We start from the raw sequence: 11,737 nt of genomic DNA on the forward strand, positions 1-11,737 counted from the left end.
TCAATGATAAAGTTATTGCAAATGAGATATGGAAAAGTAATTCATGTTTTACAGACTGCTCTACTATAGAAGCAACCTCCACTCTACTGGTGCGTTAGTAAAACATACAATGGTATTTTTTCATGGCTAAATCACATTTATCTACTTGGCAGATATGAAACAAACAGACAATCATAATTTCAGTAAAAATATCAAGTTCCTAGTTTATGCGACGAAACCACCTTTATAAGAGGTTTTACAAATAGGTTATATTTTACCCCAAAATTCCATGACCTGGGGTAAGGCATTGTTGGCAGAATAGATGGATGCAGTTCGATGCATGATTAATATAATTCACCAGTACATTTCTTGGTAGTCCAACAAATACTGCAATCAGGTTGTAAATCACAGCTGGCCTGGTACATTGTTTGCTGCTTCCACCCATTCAGAATGATCACTATTTCCTTATTCAATGACTCAGTACTTTGGACAAAAATGGACAAATGTAACTAAGGCTGGTAATGTGTTAGCTACAGTAGCTAACCTTCTAGCTTTTGGGAGGATGTCATGTCATTGGGCGTGGGCAACTTTTAGCCCCCTTTTCAGTGGCTACAGCCATAGTTGCATGTGTCATTTGGTTAGCTTGGAGAAATGTGAATCACTTTGCTTGCTAGCTATGGTGAACTTGAACGACTGTTATCCACAGTTAGCATATATCTTAGTTGTCAATCAAATGTATCTGGGATCGATCAAATTGGCGAGCAGGCAGGCAAGTTCCCATTCAGTTGTCAAAATGTGGGTTGGAACAATCATGCATTGGCAGGCAAGCTGCAGAAGGGCGAGCAGGCAATTTTGATGGCCAACTACAAGCTGAAAAAGTTTGAGGGTTTATCTACTGTTCCCTTGTTAGATATTTGCTTATCTCACTCTGGCTAGTATTAGTTGTTGATCTTGTTGTTGATGTGCATAGGCAACTGAGGGAGAGAGAGCCTCACTTCTCATGGTTGTTTGATCAATAGGACTGTAAAGTTCCCAAATGTAATAGGACTTCCATGGTGTTTGCATATTTGCAGAAGTCCATCCAGGTGTATTTTTTGGCTTGTGGCCAATGCTTTCTAATTATCTAAAGTTGCACTGTTGCTATTGCATGTAAACACACAGTCCAGTTCAAAGATCAGTGTCTATAAATTGTAAAAATGCACAGCTGCTTTCCCACTATATTGCTATAGAATTTTTACAAATGTCTTACTCTACGTCATTCCCAAACATTCTATGAAAGTATGAAAACGTGAAAATGACAATATCTAAGTGCTTGCTTGTCGAAAAAAATTTAATAAAAAAGTGTGATATTCTTCTTGGGGTGTATATGAACATATTTTAACAAGGTTTCATGTTGCTAAAACGCTCTCAGTTCCACTTAACAAAAATATTCCATATTTTAACTTAGCAGAGCTCTCCAACCAAAGCATGGGTTGCTGTCATACCTTATCCATAATAAACTGCTTACAGGGTAAGGAAACCAATATGTGATTTAGTAATTTAGGTGAACTACACTTTTAACATTGAGGGAACAACACCATCAGGGAACAGTACCATCTAGTGGTCAGAACCTGGTAATATCAGGATGTATGATAAGACATAAACCTAACAACTTCAATGACTAATTTCTCTGAACAGGGAGAAAAAACATCACAACATTTTCTGAGAATACATAGACAGTGGTTCCCAGGAAATGGGTCTCCCTAGTGAGGGAGATGATTCGTGTGTATCTCTAGCTGAGACCTGGGCAGAGATATGTGATGTAGTGTGCCCTCTGCAGGTTGGCCCAAGACCCATAGAGTTAGCAAGCGCAATAATATTAGCCAGCTAGTTAATCGATTTCGTAACACTGAATTTGTATTTGTCCTGGGAATTTTTATTTGTCCAAATACTTATGACTTCTTCAAATGGGGGGACTAGATACAGGATAAACCCATCTTCTATTAGTTTTTACTTAAAGGGGAAGTTCAGTATTTTAAAACTTAAGTTGAGTTGTTTCCTCAACCTGAAAGTAGTCTATGGTTCTGGAAGAAACTGTAATTTAGCAAAAAATCATCGGTAGTGATAAAACCAACGGAAATCAACTCGATATTTGGTTTGACGTGACTTTCTATTTGTCCATAGAAAAAGAACATGTTTCATCAATTCACCAGTAGAGTGGAGGTTGCTTCTATCGTACAACAGTTTTGTAATGTCTATAAAACATGTATCACTTTCTTATCTCATTTGCAATAACTTTAGCATTGAATTATCATCTTTCAAGATAGTAATCAAAATCTGAATCAAATTTGACCTAAGCTAAACCCTAATTCAAGCTAACTTAATTCATGCTGCCACTTTGAAACAAAAAAAATATGTTCATACTCACATTACATTAAGGTTGCATAATATCAGGATGAGACATAAACCTGACAAAATTAATTATTAATAATAAAAACGCATCACCAAATTCACTGGGAATACTGTACATTACATAGGATAGCTGTGGCTCTGAGTAAACAATACTCAGAGCCACAGCTACACCATACAACTCACATAAGCCTCTCTGAGCCAATGAACATTACAGAATGGGCAGTTATGAAACTAAGTCATGTAGTAGCGCTTACATCCACTTGACGGCAGTGTAATAATACACACCATTGGAGGAGCTGAAACCAGCCATTAATGTTAGACTTACATATCAGACTTTTTATTTTTTATCGATAAAAATAAAACTTAGTACCCGATTTTGGTGACTAGGATTTTTGTCAGCTCAAGAAGTCATATTAACAACCCATCCTAGTTGTAGCATATTTATATTTCCCCTCTTTCTAAGTTTCTAATGGAGATATTCACCTGTGTCAGTGGTGGGAAAATTACTCAATTGTCATAAAAGTAAAGATACCTCAATAGAAAATGACTCAAGTAAAAGGGAAAGTCACCCAGTAAAACAAACAAATAATATTCTTGTTTTTCTTTATTGAGGAGAGGGGCACAATCCAACATTCAGACAAAATTTACAAAGAAGCATTTGTGTTTAGTGAGTCCTTCAGATCAGAGGCAGTAGGGATGACCATGGATGTAATCTTGATAAGTGTTTGAATTGGACCGTTTTCCTGTCAAAATGTAACGAATACTTTTGGGTGTCAGGGAAAAAGTATGGAGTAAAAAGTACATTATTTTCTTTGGAATGTAGTGTCGTAAAAGTAAAAAATGTAAATAGTAAAGTACAGATACCCCAAAAAACTACACTGCTCAAAAAAATAAAGGGAACACTTAAACAACACAATGTAACTCCAAGTCAATCACACTTCTATGAAATCAAACTGTCCAATTAGGAAGCAACACTGATTGACAATAAATTTCACATGCTGTTGTGCAAATGGAATAGACAAAAGGTGGAAATTATAGGCAATTAGCAAGACACCCCCAAAAAAGGAGTGATTCTGCAGGTGGTGACCACAGACCACTTCTCAGTTCCTATGCTTCCTGGCTGATGTTTTGGTCACTTTTGAATGCTGGCGGTGCTCTCACTCTAGTGGTAGCATGAGACAGAGTCTACAACCCACACAAGTGGCTCAGGTAGTGCAGTTCATCCAGGATGGCACATCAATGCGAGCTGTGGCAAAAAGGTTTGCTGTGTCTGTCAGCGTAGTGTCCAGAGCATGGAGGCGCTACCAGGAGACAGGCCAGTACATCAGGAGACGTGGAGGAGGCCGTAGGAGGGCAACAACCCAGCAGCAGGACCGCGACCTCCGTCTTTGTGCAAGGAGGTGCACTGCCAGAGCCCTGCAAAATGACCTCCAGCAGGCCACAAAACCGGATGTTTTGGAATTACTGAACGTAACGCGCCAATGTAAACTCAGATTTTTGGATATAAATATAACTTCACCGAACAAAACATACATGTATTGTGTAACATGAAGTCCTATGAGTGTCATCTGATGAAGATCATCAAAGGTTAGTGATTCATTTTATCTATATTTCTGCTTTTTGTGACTCCTCTCTTTGGTTGGAAAATGGCTGAATGCTTTCTGTGACTAGTTGCTGACCTAACATAATGATATGTTCTGCTTTCGCCGAAAAGCATTTTTGAAATCGGACACTGCGGTTGGATTAACGAGAATTTTATCTTTAAAATGGTGTCTAATACTTGTATGTTTGAGAAATTTGAATTATGAGATTTTCTGCGCCCTGCAATTTCATTGGCTGTTGGCGAGGGGTTCCGCTAGCGGAACGGGGTTCCTAGACAGAACCCCGTTCCTAGACAGGTTAACCTCTTAATGACAAATGTTGAGTCCTTGTACCCATGCATAGTATTTTCAATGGTCACATAATTGTACTTTTTGGAATTCATTTAGTTAGTTAGTCGGCATCAAAATTGACTGAAATTAGCATCCCCAATGAGAATTAAAAGACAAAACAATATGAAGATCAGAAGTAAAAGAGAAATGAAAAGTTTGTGTTGCAGAGGTAAATAATATAAAACAAGGGTCTGAAAGGCGCCTCAATTGAAATAGTTATAGGAGAATAATTACATATATTTAAAAAAATAATATGTAGATAAGGGTTGAAAAGACCGATATACTTGCCGATATTCAGAGAAACTTTACTCATCTGAGAACAAAGAAGTCTATGAAAAATGATTGCGGACATCCTACAATAACAAAATGGTTAGGAATCACAAGAACATGAGCACTTGATTTTCTCTTGAAAATGAAGCTTAAATACTGAATGCCATGTGCTTTTGTTGTTTTAATAAATCATCATGTTAATCTTTATAGTTCCACTTGCACCTTTTGGAATAAAATGTATGTGATATCGCCTACCACAAATATGTAAACTGTACTATGTTTCTCTCCCTTCATAGTGACGTCTCATGGCATCATTTGATTTTGTCAGAGACAAATTAACTGAGTGGAACCTCAGTGACTTGATTCAGAGGTTTGAAGGTGAAGACATTTGTGATGTATTATTCTACATTGTATAATACATTGTGTATTAATACAATTATTGATTGATTTGATTAAAATAATGTAGGTATTATTGTACATTGTATTATTACACATTCAACTAAAGATTTCACCTCAATTGTAAACATGTATGTTTATTTGTTAATTTGATACAGTCATTATTATTTGATGATATTGAGATGCCTAAAATGTATATTTCCTTAATTTCAGATGAAGAAATTGATGAAGAAAGTTTCCTCTTCCTTAAGGAGAAAGACTTCATCAACTTGATTCCAAAAATAGGACCAAGGTCTGCATTTAGAAACAAACACAAAGAATTTCTCAAGGTACTTTACAAACTAGGTGTACAACAGCTACTGTTACACAGATTATAATTATAGATCCATTGGATGTCTTTTCAGTGATGTTCCTATCAGAGGATTAATTGCTAAATCTACAAACTGGCATATGTTTTCCAGTCTCTGAAAGACTACAACTCGTGTGGGGAAGTGTCAGTTATGGCAGCCCTCCACATCTCTCTGAATCAGAGGGGTTGGGTTAAATGCGGCATACAGATTTCAGTTGAATGCATTCAGTTGTACAACTGACTAGGTAACCCCCTTTCGTGCTCTGGGCATATCTTCCAGTTTTGAATAGCATAAGTGACTTTCTGTAACAGGTTAGGATAATTAACGTGGTAGGTTTGGAGAATTAACGTGGCAGGTTAAGATAATTAGGTTTAGTTTAGGAATAGGGTTTGCTAAAATGCTAAAATTATCCCGACGCAACTTAAACATATCTAGCTACAACAAAGCCCTGAGAACAGTCTAAAGTTTCCAGCTAATAATTGTTATATATATATTTTTATTTTTATTTTTATTTCACCTTTATTTAACCAGGTAGGCTAGTTGAGAACAAGTTCTCATTTACAACTGCGACCTGGCCAAAATAAAGCAAAGCAGTGCGACACAAACAACAACACAGAGTTACACATGTAATAAACACGCGTACAGTCAATAACACAACAGAAAAAAAGAAAGTCTATTTATGAAAGTGTGTGCAAATGGCGTGAGGAGGTAAGGCAATAGATAGGCCATAGTAGCGAAGTAATTACAATTTAGCAGATTAACACTGGAGTGATAGATGAGCAGATGATGATGTGCAAGTAGTGATACTGGTGTGCAAAAGAGCAGAAAAGTAAATAAAAACAATATGGGGATGAGGTAGGTAGAGTGGGTGGGCTATTTACAGATGGACTATGTACAGCTGCAGCGATTGGTTAGCTGCTCAGATAGCTGATGTTTAAAGTTAGTGAGGGAAATGTAAGTCTCCAGCTTCAGCGATTTATGAAATTCGTTCCAGTCACTGGCAGCAGAGAACTGTAAGGAAAGGCGGCTAAAGCAGGTGTTGGCTTTGGGGATTACCAGTGAGATATACCTGCTGGAGCGCGTGCTACGGGTAGGTGTTATCGTAACCAGTGAGCTGAGATAAGGCGGAGCTTTACCTAGCATAGACATATAGATGACCTGGAGCCAGTGGGCCTGGCGACGAATATGTAGCTAGGGCCAGCCGACTAGAGCATACAGGTCGCAGTGGTGGGTGGTACAAGGGGCTTTGGTAACAAAACGGATGACACTGTGATAGACTGCATCCAGTTTGCTGAGTAGAGTATTTTGTAGATGACATCCCCAAAGTTGAGGATCGGTAGGATAGTCAGTTTTACTAGGGTAAGTTTGGCGGCGTGAGTGAAGGAGGCTTTGTTGCAAAATAGAAAGCCGATTCTAGATTTAATTTTGGATTGGAGATGTTTGATATGAGTCTGGAAGGAGAGTTCACAGTCTAGCCAGACACCTAGGTATTTGTAGTTGTCCACAGATTCTAGGTCAGAACCGTCCAGAGTAGTGATGCTAGTCGGGCGGGCGGGTGCGGGCAGCGAACGGTTGAAAAGCATGCATTTGGTTTCACTAGCGTTTAAGAGCAGTTGGAGGCTATGGAAGGAGTGTTGTATGGCATTGAAGCTCGTTTGGAGGTTAGTTAACATAGTGTCCAAAGGAGGGCCAGTTGTATACAGAATGGTGTCGTCTGTGTAGCGGTGGATCAGGGAATCACCAGCAGCAAGAGCGACATCATTGATATATACAGAGAAAAAAGTCGGCCCGAGAATTTAACCCTGTGGTACCCCCATAGAGCCTGCCAGAGGTCCGGACAACAGGCTCTCCGATTAGACACACTGAACTCTGTCTGCGAAGTAGTTGGTGAACCAGGCGAGGCAGTCATTTGAGAAACCAAGGCTATTGAGTCTGCAGATAAGAATACGGTGATTGACAGAGTCAAAAGCCTTGGCCAGGCCGATGAAGATGGCTGCACAGTACTGTCTTTAATTGATGGCGGTTATGATATCGTTTAGTACCTTGAGCGTGGCTGAGGTGCACCCTTGACCAGCTCGGAAACCGGATTGCACAGCGGAGAAGGTATGGTGGGATTCGAAATGGTCAGTGATCTGTTTATTAACTTGGCTTTCGGAGACTTTAGAAAGGCAGGGCAGGATGGATATAGGTCTATAACAGTTTGGGTCTAGAGTGTCATGACCGCGGCAGCTTTCCAATTTTTAGGGATCTTGGACGATACGAGAGGTTGAACAGACTGGTAATAGGGGTTGCAACAATGGCGGCGGATCATTTTAGAAAGAGAGGGTCCAGATTGTCTAGGCCAGCTGATTTGTACGGGTCCAGGTTTTGCAGCTCTTTCAGAACATTTGCTATCTGGATTTGGGTGAAGGAGAAGCTGGGGAGGCTCAGGAAAGTAGCTGCGGGGGGTGCGGAGCTGTTGGCCGGGGTTGGGGTAGCCAGGAGGAAAGCATGGCCAGCTGTAGAGAAATGCTTATTGAAATTTTTGATTATCATGGATTTATCGGTGGTGGCCGTGTTACCTAGCCTCAGTGCAGTGGGCAGCTGGGAGGAGGTGCTCTTGTTCTCCTTGGACTTTACAGTGTCCCAAAACGTTTTGGAGTTAGAGCTACAGGATGCAAATTTCTGTTTGAAAAAGCTAGCCTTTGCTTTCCTGACTGACTGCGTGTATCGGTTCCTGACTTCCCTGAACAGTTGCATATCGCGGGGACTATGCGATGCTATTGCAGTCCGCTACAGGATGTTTTTGTGCTGGTCAAGGGCAGTCAGGTCTGGAGTGAACCAAGGGCTATACATGTTCTAGGTTCTATATTTTTTGAAAGGGGCATGCTTATTTAAGATGGTGAGGAAATTACTTTTAAAGAACGACCAGGCATCCTCGACTGACGGGATGAGGTCAATATCCTTCCATGATACCCGGGCCAGGTTGATTAGAAAGGCCTGCTCGCAGAAGTGTTTTAGGGAGCGTTTGACAGTGATGAGGGGTGGTCGTTTAACCGCGGACCCATAGCGGATAGGCAATGAGGCAGTGATCGCTGAGATCCTGATTGAAAACAGTAGAGGTGTATTTGGAGGGCAAGTTGGTCAGGATAATATCTATGAGGGTGCCCATGTTAACGGATTTAGGGTTGTACCTGGTGGGTTCCTTGATAATTTATGTGAGATTGAGGGCATCTTGCTTAGATTGTAGGACTGCTGGGGTGTTAAGCATATCCCAGTTTAGGTCACCTAACAGAACAAACTCTGAAGATAGATGATGGCCAATCAATTCACATATGGTGTCCAGGGCACAGCTGGGAGCTGAGGGGGGTCTATAACAGGAAGCAACAGTGAGAGACTCTGCGCATCATGCGATGCTGGCGCAGAGGAGGACAGACAGAAAGGGAAAGGAAAGGGAAAAGGGGAAACCTAGGCAGTTGTCCAACTGTATGTATTCAACTGAAATGTGTCTAATGCATTTAACCCAACCCGTCTGAATCAGAGAGGAAAAGCAGCTAGGAGGAAGTTATTTCAGATTTCTGCGCGTAAAAAATGTTCACAGGACGGGAGTGATTTTTTATTCAGATGGGACAGGAAAGTTCCAGGGTTATAGAACTGTTGCGGGATCAAGACAATACTGGAAAAAATTTGACAGGACAAGATGGGACAGGAATGAATATTCACTCCCATGTCAACCTCTAGTGACTACAATGGCATAGGCGAAATTGATTGACAGTGTGCATCCAAAAGATAGCTAGCTATATGATTTAGCTGGTGGGTTAACGTTACCGAGTTCAATACACGACTGTAATGTTAGCTAGCTAATTTACCTATTCCAGCGAACGTCATGTTACTTCTAATCAAGAATCTTCCATTTTGTTGTGAAAAGAGAAAATGATGGTACAGTATCGCATCACTTCTCAGCTGTCGACTAAATGGAATCCGTTCAGCCAGAAAATCCCTCTGATAATCTTTGGTCACCGTAAGAATCATTCTCGATAGCCGCAAACCACTGGCAGCATCGGGGCAAATCTTTGGTAGGTAGAACAGTGAAAGATAACTCTTTTTCACGCTTGTTGTAGTTAGCACAGCCAGACAGAACAACACACGGGCATGATGACAAATGTTAGTGAAAAACAAACATTTAAAAACATGAAATGCTACACTATGTTCTGAGATTACTGTGTGTTGGTCATTCGAAGTAAACAACGCCATCAACCAAGGTTGTGGTCACGTCCCATCTACCTAGCGGGCGGTATCTGCATTTGCTATGAATGCTGGACTTTGTGGTGCACTATGAGCAGACGAATGCCCAGGAAGTCAAAACTTTAAAATTAATTGATGTTTATGACGAAAATATAATGTTGTTAGTATAGTAATGACTATATACAGGTGGCAGAGCCAGGATAAAATCCCCTTTTAAGGGGTGGCAGGTAGCCTAGTGGTTAGAGCGTTGGGCCAGTAACCGAAAGGTTGTTAGATCGAAACCCTGAGCTGACAAAGTAAAAATCTGTCGTTCTGCCCCTGAACAAGGCAGTTAACACACTGTTCCTAGGCTGTCATTGTAAATAAGAATTTGTTCTTATCTGACTTGCCTAGTTAAAGAAAGTTTACTTTGTTTGAGCCAGTTTGCTACAGCATGAAAATAGTCTTGCAGCAATAGGAAATGTGAAATATTATGTTGATTATAATTAATGGACTTTTTTTGTAGTGGTTGATGCATTTTTCGATAGGAAAAATCAAGTGTGAAATTTCAAAATGGAAATTAAACTTCAGGAGCCATTTTAAACCTCAAATACACTACATTGCACGAACACCATGTGTATGTGACCAATATAATTAGATTTAATTTGTTGTAACTAAAGTCTGAACTGTTACTGTACCGTTCTTGTTCTTTGCCTAACAACTTAGAGAATTTTGTTTTTTAACTGCAGAAACAGAATCAACCCGATGATGATAAGAACATTCAAGCGGCCACGTGGTCATCAGTATCCATTAAGGCCTCCAAGAGTTCCTCACAAAATGTACCATCTTTACCCTCCTATATAACCATATACATTACATGAAATCTCAGCCAGAGTACAATTACCTAAACCAAATGCATAGTTGTTTTATTTAGATCAGTATACAGACCTTTATATTTGTCACCCTATAACTCAACACGGCTTCCGTCCCCAGGTTACTGGTGAGATGGTCAATCAAGAGTCTTGTCAAAAGGCCATCATAAAACCCAGAAATCAAACTCCTAAACGATCAGCGACTAAAAGGTAAGAAACACATAATTTCTTTATTCATCACTGACTACATATAATATCCCGTTGGTGTCAACAAAATGACAATTGTTGTGAGTCTGTCGCCAGGTCATTGGATAAACTCTTTGGTACACTTGGAGGAAGTGTGCCCACACTGAACACCTCTGGAGTGGGGGAAACAGTCTATGACCAGGTGGGTAAAATCTATATCTCATTTGTCCGTGGTCACAGCTAAGGCATCACTTCTTGGCACAACTTGGAAAGATTTCAGGCCATTTTACAGAGATGAATTATCATACATTAGGATAGCAGTGCACTCCACGGGGACTAAAATAATACTTTAAGATAATAACAATCAAATGTATTTAGCAAGCGCTTTCTCATAGTCACAACCCTATACAACATAGAAAACATCTACTCTGTAAACAATACCAGTCAGTGAAAACAACATACAGGTAGAAACCCAAATTCTTAAAAGAAAATGCATCTCAAACTAAAGCAAGAAAAGCCCATATAATAGCTACATAGAGGGTAACAATAGGGATATGTTTGTGTTGTAAGTTTTGTGGAACAATTCCTTTGTTAACCTGTTGATTATCTATATGTTTTTTCAGAGTGAACCCTCAACCAGTAAAACACGCCCTCTTCAAGTGAATATCCCAGGTAAAAAGCACAGTTGTTTCAGATCTCCACTTACAGAAAAATTATGCTAAAATACTAGTTTTAGAAGATGACAAGGAGAAAAATGTAGTGGTACCATCTTTCCAAAACATATAATAAAACTCACTCAGTTACGCATTGAATTATGAGATTCTATACACTTGATTTGCATGTACCCTTTGTACCGTGTACCATATGCACACAGTAAGTGGATAATCTGAAGTTATTTTCCACCGACTGATGCAACTTATTTGAATAACATCATTGGCTGTAAGGAGATTGGGAGATCTTTGACTGCTGTTGGATGATCTGTGTATTCATTAATAAAATACGTTTCCAATTGTTTCCAGGCAAAAGGAAATCTGATGAGACCGATGCAAACAAACAAACAAAGAAACGACAACGTGTTGCTGCATCCAAAATAACTGAGACATTTGGTAGGTGGATGAAGGTGTTTATATGAACCACAATTATTTTAAGAAACACTTGT

The 11,737-nt window shown here is 39.7% G+C and overlaps 2 long non-coding RNA genes across 2 annotated transcripts; both read left to right on the top strand.

Moving 5' to 3' along the window:
* The first annotated feature begins 4,872 nt into the window (after positions 1-4,872).
* Positions 4,873-10,602, top strand: LOC139572151 (uncharacterized). Its single transcript, XR_011674346.1, has 4 exons — positions 4,873-4,949; positions 5,181-5,296; positions 10,270-10,359; positions 10,514-10,602. It is a non-coding gene; the product is annotated as an uncharacterized lncRNA (long non-coding RNA).
* Positions 10,603-10,693: 91 nt separating this feature from the next.
* Positions 10,694-11,684, top strand: LOC139572140 (uncharacterized). Its single transcript, XR_011674345.1, has 3 exons — positions 10,694-10,780; positions 11,202-11,250; positions 11,598-11,684. It is a non-coding gene; the product is annotated as an uncharacterized lncRNA (long non-coding RNA).
* The last annotated feature ends 53 nt before the right edge of the window (positions 11,685-11,737 follow it).

Source organism: Salvelinus alpinus, chromosome 1, assembly GCF_045679555.1.
Source record: "Salvelinus alpinus chromosome 1, SLU_Salpinus.1, whole genome shotgun sequence".
In the NCBI taxonomy this organism is placed as follows: Eukaryota; Metazoa; Chordata; class Actinopteri; order Salmoniformes; family Salmonidae; genus Salvelinus; species Salvelinus alpinus.